Below are 9,232 nucleotides of genomic sequence, written 5' to 3'. Positions count from 1 at the left end.
CGTCCTAAAAGTTCTCACGATCTTCACCTGATGACGTCGTAGAAGTTTCGCCGGTCGCGACCCTGGTGGTGTTGCAGCAGCAGTGTTGGACGCAGGAGATACGACGGCGACGCTCGCAGTTTCTGGTGCCCCTTTTTGGAAGTTTCTGTCCAACTGCCAGGATTGCCGCATCCGACGGCGTAACACTCCGGCTTTTGTGGCATCATTTGTGGTTACCTTGGGACCACATTCAATGCACGGGCTAATGGGATGCTGCACGCAACGGTCAGATGCGGTCCTGATGCCGTAGCACCTTACTTGTGAATTCGTCTGCCGAAGTTTCTTTGTCTGTCTATACGGCCGAAATGTACTTGTTGGCGCCTTCAGGCTAGCGGGTGAGATTTGGTTGTCGAAGTCGCCTGTCTACGGCGCAGCCTACTTGGTGCTGCATTTTCATCCTTTGTCGACGGTGGTACCATGTTGAGGGGGTTCGCATTTCCTATTTCGTGAACGATGAACTTCAGAATAACGGTGATGGAGGTGGTGGGCCGTTTGTGCTCAATTAAGCCGTGAATGAATAATGTCTGCTACGTCTTGCGTCAAAATGCCATATGTGCTAAGAATTGCACCACACAGGTGTCGAAATAGGTCTAAACAAAGCAAGTATATACAAATATTAAGGGGGGAAAAATTGTAAAAGTATGTATTTCTCGGCGTCCTACTAGCTTGTTTCACCTTGAGTCGGAACACAGTCGAAGGCTCGACACATACAATCACGAACATGCTAAAAATGCAAGGTGCGGTTCATTCCTTGCACAATTGATTTGGCCGATGTAAGCAAGGACACATAATGACGAAGAGTGCCTTGATGTTGCACTTTTAACAATCTTTTGACTGGTCCCAAGCTTGCAGTGTCGGCTGCACTTTGGCATAAAATGAACCTAAGTGCACTAAAATGAGTCTTTAGCGCATCAAAATGCATGGAGGGGTACGCCAATCATGGAGCAACGGAAAACACGCTGGCAGCCTACGATGATGAAGCAGCCAAGTGCAGACCATTATGGCTGAGGTGGGAGGCACTCACTTGATCGAAAGATGTTTTAGTGAATGCCGACGTTTCACCGAATGACACTTTAGCGGATAGTCAGCGGTGTATACGGGTCGGCCGAGTGGGTTAACATTTTTGTTGGGACGGGCGAATATTCGGTCATTACAAATAGCCAATCGAATTCTGTTCTATTCAGCATTCGCTTCGAATCGAATAAAAGTATTTGACAATATCGAAAACCCGACTGTATCGAACAATTTAGATCAAATTATTTCTTATATCGAGAAATTTTTGTGCACAGTAATGTTACAGTAATAATATATAGCAAAAGCTATGGTTGCATCGAACCAAAATAGCAGCCGCTATCGATATGTCTAACTGCAAAGAGCGCAGTTTTGCTCTGCAAGCTGGCTTTCCCCCAACGCGAGCGGTCGCATTGGGGGAAAGCCAACTTACAAAACACGCTAGCTTTTTTTTTTTTTTTTTTTTTTTTTTTCTGGGCGGTTGCGTTGACCGCAGAGAAGAAAATAAAATACGGCTTTTGCGGAGGGAGCGGAGAGAGGGTGCTCCGTGCTTCCTCTCCCTGCTCTATTCGCAAAAGAGAATATTTTTTTTTCTTCCAAGCAATTAACGCGGCCGCCCAAAGAAAAAAATACAAAAAAAAAACAGCTTGTTCAGACTGCTAGCTTGCTTCCCCCAACTTAGCCACCTGTTGTAAGGGAAAGCCAACTTCCAGAGCAAAACGGCGCTCTGCAGGAGAAGGTGCTCCCACTCGGGCGTGCTCCGTGCTATCGGCATAGTTCAGCGCTAATGCGCGGATATTGAAGGCAGCGGCCCCAGCATTTCGGAGTCTGTCGAGAGCTTGAAAAAATATCGTTATCGCGGATGCAATGAAGAAAAAGCAGCAGAAGATCCAAGATTACTTCATTGTGTAATATATCAGCAGAAAGTAGATTTTTGAGAGTCAAATTCATTAAAACTTTTATATCGAATTACCCGGTATGTCGAACTGATAGACGTTCTCTTGCGAGTTCGATATAAACGGGTTTGACTTACTCTGGCTTAAATTTCCAGCCAGGTGGCGCAAGCTTCCGACCATTTTGACCATTTCGTGCTCCCGAACTCGATACTCTTGGAATTAATAATTACAGTACTTCTAATACCAAATAAGGGCAAATATAAAACTATAGTTTAAACATACTTTTTGGTATTTGTTGCTTGCACTATTCGAACTATTCGATTCGAAATTATTCGGCCAAAATCACTATTGGCTTCGAATTCGATTCGGACCCAAAACCCTCTATTCACCCATGTCTACATTTTTTTAATCAGCTGCCACGAAGTGTCGTAAGTGCAGCGGGGGGGGGGGGGGGGGGGGGGGGGGAAGGGGGTAACAGCCCCCCCCCCCCCCCCCTCCGTTATTTGCTAAAACGTCATTCGCTCGTGATATGGGCCCGTCGGCGATACCAGGAGCTAAACGTCATGAAGAAATTTCTCAAAATAGTGGGAGAACGGTTGCTGTGGTGATGGAGAACCATTGTATTATACAACCTTCAGCTCCTCAGTCCAACGTAAGCGCGTTGAGCTTTACCGCTTACTACTTGATTTGTTCTGTGCCAAAGAGTGACAGTACTGGCAAGTATCGCAATATTTCTCGTGTTTGTAGTGTTCTGGTAACTTGGTTAGCTCTGCTGAGTGCGCTTCTTGCCGCACTTTGGTGCACTGCAGTGAAGCGAGAACGGCGGAGTGGGCAACGCGATTTTGCGTATCTCGCTTCACCGCGGCACACCCGCGTGACCCGTCCAGAGCGAGATGCCGCACATGCGGGCATTTGGTGTATTGAAAAAAAGGAGCGCTTACTGGGTGTTTATGTAATAACCTTTCCTTCAATTTTTTTTTCGGATTAAACCAGTGACAAGCATATATGGTAAAACGCAATATTCTGAATTTTTTTTCGAATTCTAAATTTAACCAGGATACTTGGGTATAAATTGTAAGAAGTTTTTTTATGAACTGCTTTCTAGGTATCTTTTTGTCAACTCTTGTTTAGTTATCACCTTCATATAATTTCCATCTGTGCGATGACACCAATTAAAGCTAAACTAGCTGGGGCAGTGGGTGGAAACTTTCGAATAACTTTAACGCATTTAACTGGACTTAAAAAAAAAAATGGGTTGTGTGTATGTGTATACAGCCTAGAACTTGCTCTGCCTCAACGTGCGACGAGTCTTTCCAGCCGTAGATGAGAAATTTAGCCAGTGGAGTACAACATCTAGCCTGGGGTCTTTAACGTGCACCATGCAGTAGTGACACTACCACACGGCGGTACGATGCTCATCCAGATCGAAACGGGCAGGGGTGGGGATTGAAGCCAGGACCCCTGGGTTCTGCAGCGCGAGCTTTCGATCTACGTGCTCCTAGCTGGTGTGCGCTAGCCCACTCGGCCACCGATGCCCCGAATGGATTTTAAGGAGGCATATTTATCGCTCACACAGATTTTTTTTTTATTATAAAGCTCTACATATAAAATGTCATCGATGTTCATAATCAAGTAACAAAATCTTTGGTTTTATCTTAAGAATTACAGTTTTATTACAAACTTCAGGATTTTAATGAAATCTTTGGTTTTATCTTGAGAATTACAGTTTCATTACAACCTTCAGGATTTTAATGAAATATTAATTTAGGTGCTTGATATTTTGTCTCAACATTAGCAGATGGTTGAGACAATTCAAATTTCTGTGGTGCCCATGTCTGCCGAAATCAGATTTCTTACGTTCCCCTAATCTAACTGCATACTGTGGTCCCCTGTTGATCATCCGAATTCCCGCCGTTTCCATCGGTTTTTTGACACTTTCAAGTGCTGTTTCTGAACAAAGTTTACGCACCCACCTTTGTGCAGAAACTGGGGTCTTGTCCTTTCCTCCTTGGGAATATAAAGCCCCTTGACTCTTCGCGGTTCTTACAAGTACCAGAAGCCAGTGTTCCAAGGAGCGAGATGTGCCAAGAGCGTGTGCTGTGCCCCCATTTGCCTCCAAGTACCGCACGGTGCTCGCAGCCTGTGCAGCTAGACAAACAAAGAGCTGATATGTTGGCCGTTGCATAATTAAAAGGTAATTCTGGGTGGATCTGTTTTTGTGAGGCATCTATGATATTTGCATGAAAGACTTTTATGACAAGATTCAAACTAATGGTGGCCGTACAAACATAATTACATTCTCTGGTAAAGTTCTGATAGGCTCCCCATCAAAAAATCTAATTTTTATGAGAAATTTTTGTGCCCAATAAACACATGAGTCATACAAGATATATAAGACCCTTATAAGAACTATGTAAGATATATAAAACATATAAGAACCGTATAAGAAGCTTGCGAGAAGTTCCTTATATGGTTCTTATACATTTTATATAGTTCTTATTTGGTTCTTATATGACCCATATATTGTATGGTTCATATGTGTTCATTGGACTCAAGAAATTTCTCATACATATGGCTTTTTCACTAGGGCTGCTTCAAGACCCTGCACGAAATAAACGAAGCAAATCGATAATGAGACCTGTTGTAAGGAATCTACAGTGTCTTGGTCAGTCCCAAAAAGATACCTGACATCGGCATTCCCTAGCACAGGGGTTCTCAAACATCTCGAGGGACACTCTGCTGCCTTTTGTGACGAACAAACCCTCCCACCTCCACCCCACCCCGTCACGCCACTGACACAGTGGAGTAGTTAAGAAGCTGATGGACATTGTAAACAGTAATGCTGATTAATGAGTGTTTGGCAAGCAGTAATGCACAAGAGAGTCCGAGATCTGCTAACCCTTACAAAGATAAAATGAGTTGCAACTGAAATTGTAAAAAATTCATTCAATACACCGTATCTATCCCTGAGTAAAAAAAGAGGTCTATTCATTTGTAAAAAGATACCCATTGAGTTTCAATTGAAACTTAATTGGTCTCTTTATATGTTCCTGTTATTTTACCAAGGGATTGAGTTTACTAAGAGATTGAGTAAGAAACTCAATTGGAACCAATTGAGTTTCAGTTGAAACTCAATTGGTATTTTCTTGTATTCTTATTGAGTCTTCACAAAATACTGGCCACTGTAGTTCAGTTTTGGTTACTGTTTCAATTGAATATTTAGCGATTGACTTTCAATGAAATTTTGGTCACTGTGCTGCAATTGAATTTTCGGAACTGCCTTAAAGAATCCTGCTATTTGTGTGGAAATTTTGTCTATAATTCCTGAATGCACGGTAGATGGATGCATGGAGAAAACGAAGCACAGTCGGCACGGAATGAAACGCGAACAGTGGGCGCATGGTTTTCGCTAGATGCTGCACCACCTGAACCAGATGGGAGCTGCAAGAAGATGGCTCCTCCTTCGATGTGTTAGACTCTTGCTCAGTGCATCCAAACCTTCGGTGTTGCGTATCTAGGTGACTCAGCGTGGGTCGAAAACCATGCGCTCCTTGTTAGCGTTTCATTCCGTGACGACTGTACACGAAGGAAAGGAGGCACACGGAGGAAATGAAGCACACGTGGAGGAAACGAACACATGCAATTTGAAACACTCACATTACTTTAATCACTTCCCCGTTGACTATGTATATATATATATATATATATGATTATATATCCTACATATAAAGGGTATTCATTAGGCCGGTGACCACTTTAGCATTTATTAAGGTTGCTAGTAAGCTATCTCCTCCTCAGAAGTCTGATAAATGGTAAACATCGTTTCGACGTTAATAATCTTTATCCCTTAATAAAAAAAAAAAAAAAAAAAAAATTTAAGCAATAATCATTCGGCGCAGTCGCTAAATCAACGTAAGCGGTTTCTAGCGGATATGTAACGGCTTCACTGCATAACACCACTCGGGACGAGACGAGTGACGGCAGTTGCTCCGATTTAAAATATATTGTTTCTTTTTTTGCGAAGTGACTAGCAGTGTAATAGCCTCACTGAGGTCACTATAGTCACTGTCAGAGTGAGCATGGCATGGCGTGTCTTTCGAAGGCTCGTCCTCCAGCACGCGCTTTATGCCTTCCGCCGCGCTTTGACAGCGCGTGCGCGCTCGCTCCAAGTGCGCGGTACGTGGGTGCGTTTTCGAAGGTTAAGAGCAATGGTAGGAGGTTCGCGCTGGAGGCGGGACAAGTGATGCTCCCCCCTGTCTTTCTGATATTTACGATTACTAGGTGTTTTGTTGACAGCTTTTTTTTTTTTTTTTTTTTTTTCGAACGGATATAGTGATTTAAGGGATTTCGTCGCCACCTCTTGAGGAGATGTCCGAGTTGTGGGACTTGTAAGCCTCTAAGCACTGCGCATTTGAGAGGTTATGTAAATCCTTGGAATGCTCGCCTTAGGGACACACAAGACAGCTCATGACAACAAAATGGCAGACGAAGTTACGACAGTGAAAAGCACCTATAGGGAAACTTGGTGTAAACTTTTGACACAAAATAAAATATATGTTCAATAAGAAGACAACAGAAAGTTTGCTGCTTTCTATTGAAACTTGTTGTAGAAAGTTAGCTGTCATTCTGTAGGGCAATAAAATTGTGCAATGTAGCCAATAAATGCTTTTGAAAATATGCTCTAAGAGATTTCGAAAATTTTTGATTTCATTTCTTGCACATATGCATCTGCGAAAACTGTTTATTCTCAGTGACATAAGTACACTCGTGGTTATTTTCAGCTGCGCCCTTGCTTGGATTCCTGAACTGCAAAAGGTGCAAATCAGCGTAGTATGTGCACTACTCAACAATTATAACTCATTTAAATCTCTACTAAGGAGACATGAAATGTTTGTTGAGTGATACCGTATTTACTCGTGTAATAGCCGCACTGCTTATGAAGAAACCCTGAGGGTTCGCTTTTCAGCGAAGCACGCAGATTGCCAATCACCGCGATCGACAGCATGATTCCAGCTGTTTACAGGACAGAGATAACGTCTTACTGCGAAGATACCACCTGTCAAGATTTCATTTGTGTGGATAATCATGTTCTCGATCTTGTTATTCGCTATGTTATTTATGGGCCACGCAAGATTGGCTGTATATGTGTTCTTTAGGAAAGTAGACTCAAAGGGCTTGTACATAAATAGTGCGGCTACTACTCGAGTAAATACAGTATAACTCAAGTGCATGTCTAGTTGGGGAGCTCAAAATAATGGATATTTAGTTCTTAATGATAAAATTCTTAAAATATCTAATGAGTAAATTAAAAAAAGAGGGATATTGAGCTTTTAAACATAAACCTCATTTGCAAATTTAACGAGAAAATTCAAAATAATAGATATTGAATTGTTAACGATAAAACTTGCTTGCATATCTAATAAATAAATATCAAATAATGAATATTGAGTTCTTAATGATAACACTCATTTACATATCAGATCAGTAAATTTAAAATGAATATTGAGCTATTATTGATAAAACTGATTTGCGAACATAATCAGCAAATGCAAAATGATGAATATTAAGTTCATAATAACCAAACTAATTTCCAAATCTAATGAGTAAATTCAAAAGAATGAGGATTTTAATGACCGAGCTCAATTGCATTCCTGGTGAGTAAATTCAACATAACATATATATTTGAGTTAACGAACAAACTGAATTCTATTCCTAATGAGTGAATTCTATAGAATTGATATAGAGTTTCTTATGATGAAGCTAATTTAATCGTTGAGTTTATGTCGAGTTTCATTTGACTCTATAAGAATACATTAGAAGCTCAATTGAAGCTCATTGACAATTTTTGTGAGGTACAATCTTTGTAAATAAAGTGTATTATGATATTAAGCACTCTTTTAAAACAGTGAGTGCTTAATCTGGAAATACACTTTACTTAGGGGCAGGGACGGTCGAGGAAATTTGGGAGTTGGGTGACCCACGACGGTAGCCTGAGGAACTCAGTTTGAGAAGCCATGGCCCGGTATGACGAGGGTAAGATGCCGGTGCTTGGGGCATCAATATGGACTTTCTCGGCCTCAGAGAGTCCGAGAAAGTTTAGAAAAGGATGCAAACACATGAAGAAAGAGAATCTCTTTCTCCATGTGTTTGGAAGTCTATTTATTGGTGTGTTCAAATCAATAAATTTCAGCTGCGTTTGAGATTTTGTCTTTTTTTTTTATTCTTCCCCATCTCAGGGCTTATAGATAAATCCATTCATTACCAGCTCGCCAGCACTCTACCACTGCTTACAAAGAGCCAATAGCAACTAAACAACAAAGCCTGTGCACCCCCCCTCTTGTCACCAGTATTGGATACACGCAGCGCCGCCCAGCTTGCGTCAGCGTTGCAGACAGATCCTCCGGCAGCGTCTCACAAACGGGACGCTAGCACGCGCTCACGCCAAGACGGACACGTCTGCTGCTTTTGCGGCGTCTCGTCTAGCTCGAGGCGGCAAACACGGACGCGTGTTTGCCGCTTGGGGCGGGTCGCAGATTCATTAACCATGACGTCATGCGCAGGCATGGAGGTACGAAGAATAGGAACGGCTCAAGCCAACACCACCTAGACAGAAGGCCTCCGCATGGCCTCCTCTCCCTCTATAAAACGTCATCAGAGTCGGATGGCGCTATTGGGCACGAGCCCGACCTTCGACGCGCTGATTGGACACGAGCCCTAGCCGAACACTGCCATAGCACTCGTGCCCAATCTCACGCCTCGATCCATCTGACTGCGATGACTCGTGCGGAGGCCTTCTGTCTAGGTGGTGTTGCTCAAGCTAGCCAAACGAGAAAATCCCAAGTGGAACCGGAAGTAGAGGCCCCGATCGGGGGGAATAACGCCCCAAGAATGCCCAAGGGTGTCCTTTCCGTCCAAATAGCATCTTTTGTTTGAGAATTAAAGCAGCGCGACGGGGACGAGGGACCGAATGAAGAAAGACACCGACACAGCTCTGACTCACAACTAAATTTATCCAGAGCAAATTAAGTCAGCGCAGTAAAGAACAAGAAAAGAAAAAGAGTACCAGCCTATAAGAAAAACATACCTTTATAAACGTCAAAAAAGCATTAAAAGCGATAATGCGCACAGCACACGCAAGTCATGGTACGTTTAAAATAGTTTGTTGTTGGGCGAGTTGGTGAACGTTTGGATACATGGTTTTGCGCGAAAAAGACGGACACAAGAGAGAAAAACAAACACGAACGCAACTTACAACTGTATTGAGGAAACCTTTAGAAAACGTACAG

This window comes from Ixodes scapularis, unplaced genomic scaffold, assembly GCF_016920785.2.
Source record: "Ixodes scapularis isolate PalLabHiFi unplaced genomic scaffold, ASM1692078v2 PGA_scaffold6__148_contigs__length_123643588, whole genome shotgun sequence".
NCBI classification, from domain to species: Eukaryota; Metazoa; Arthropoda; class Arachnida; order Ixodida; family Ixodidae; genus Ixodes; species Ixodes scapularis.
Note: the sequence above shows the minus strand (reverse complement) of the source record.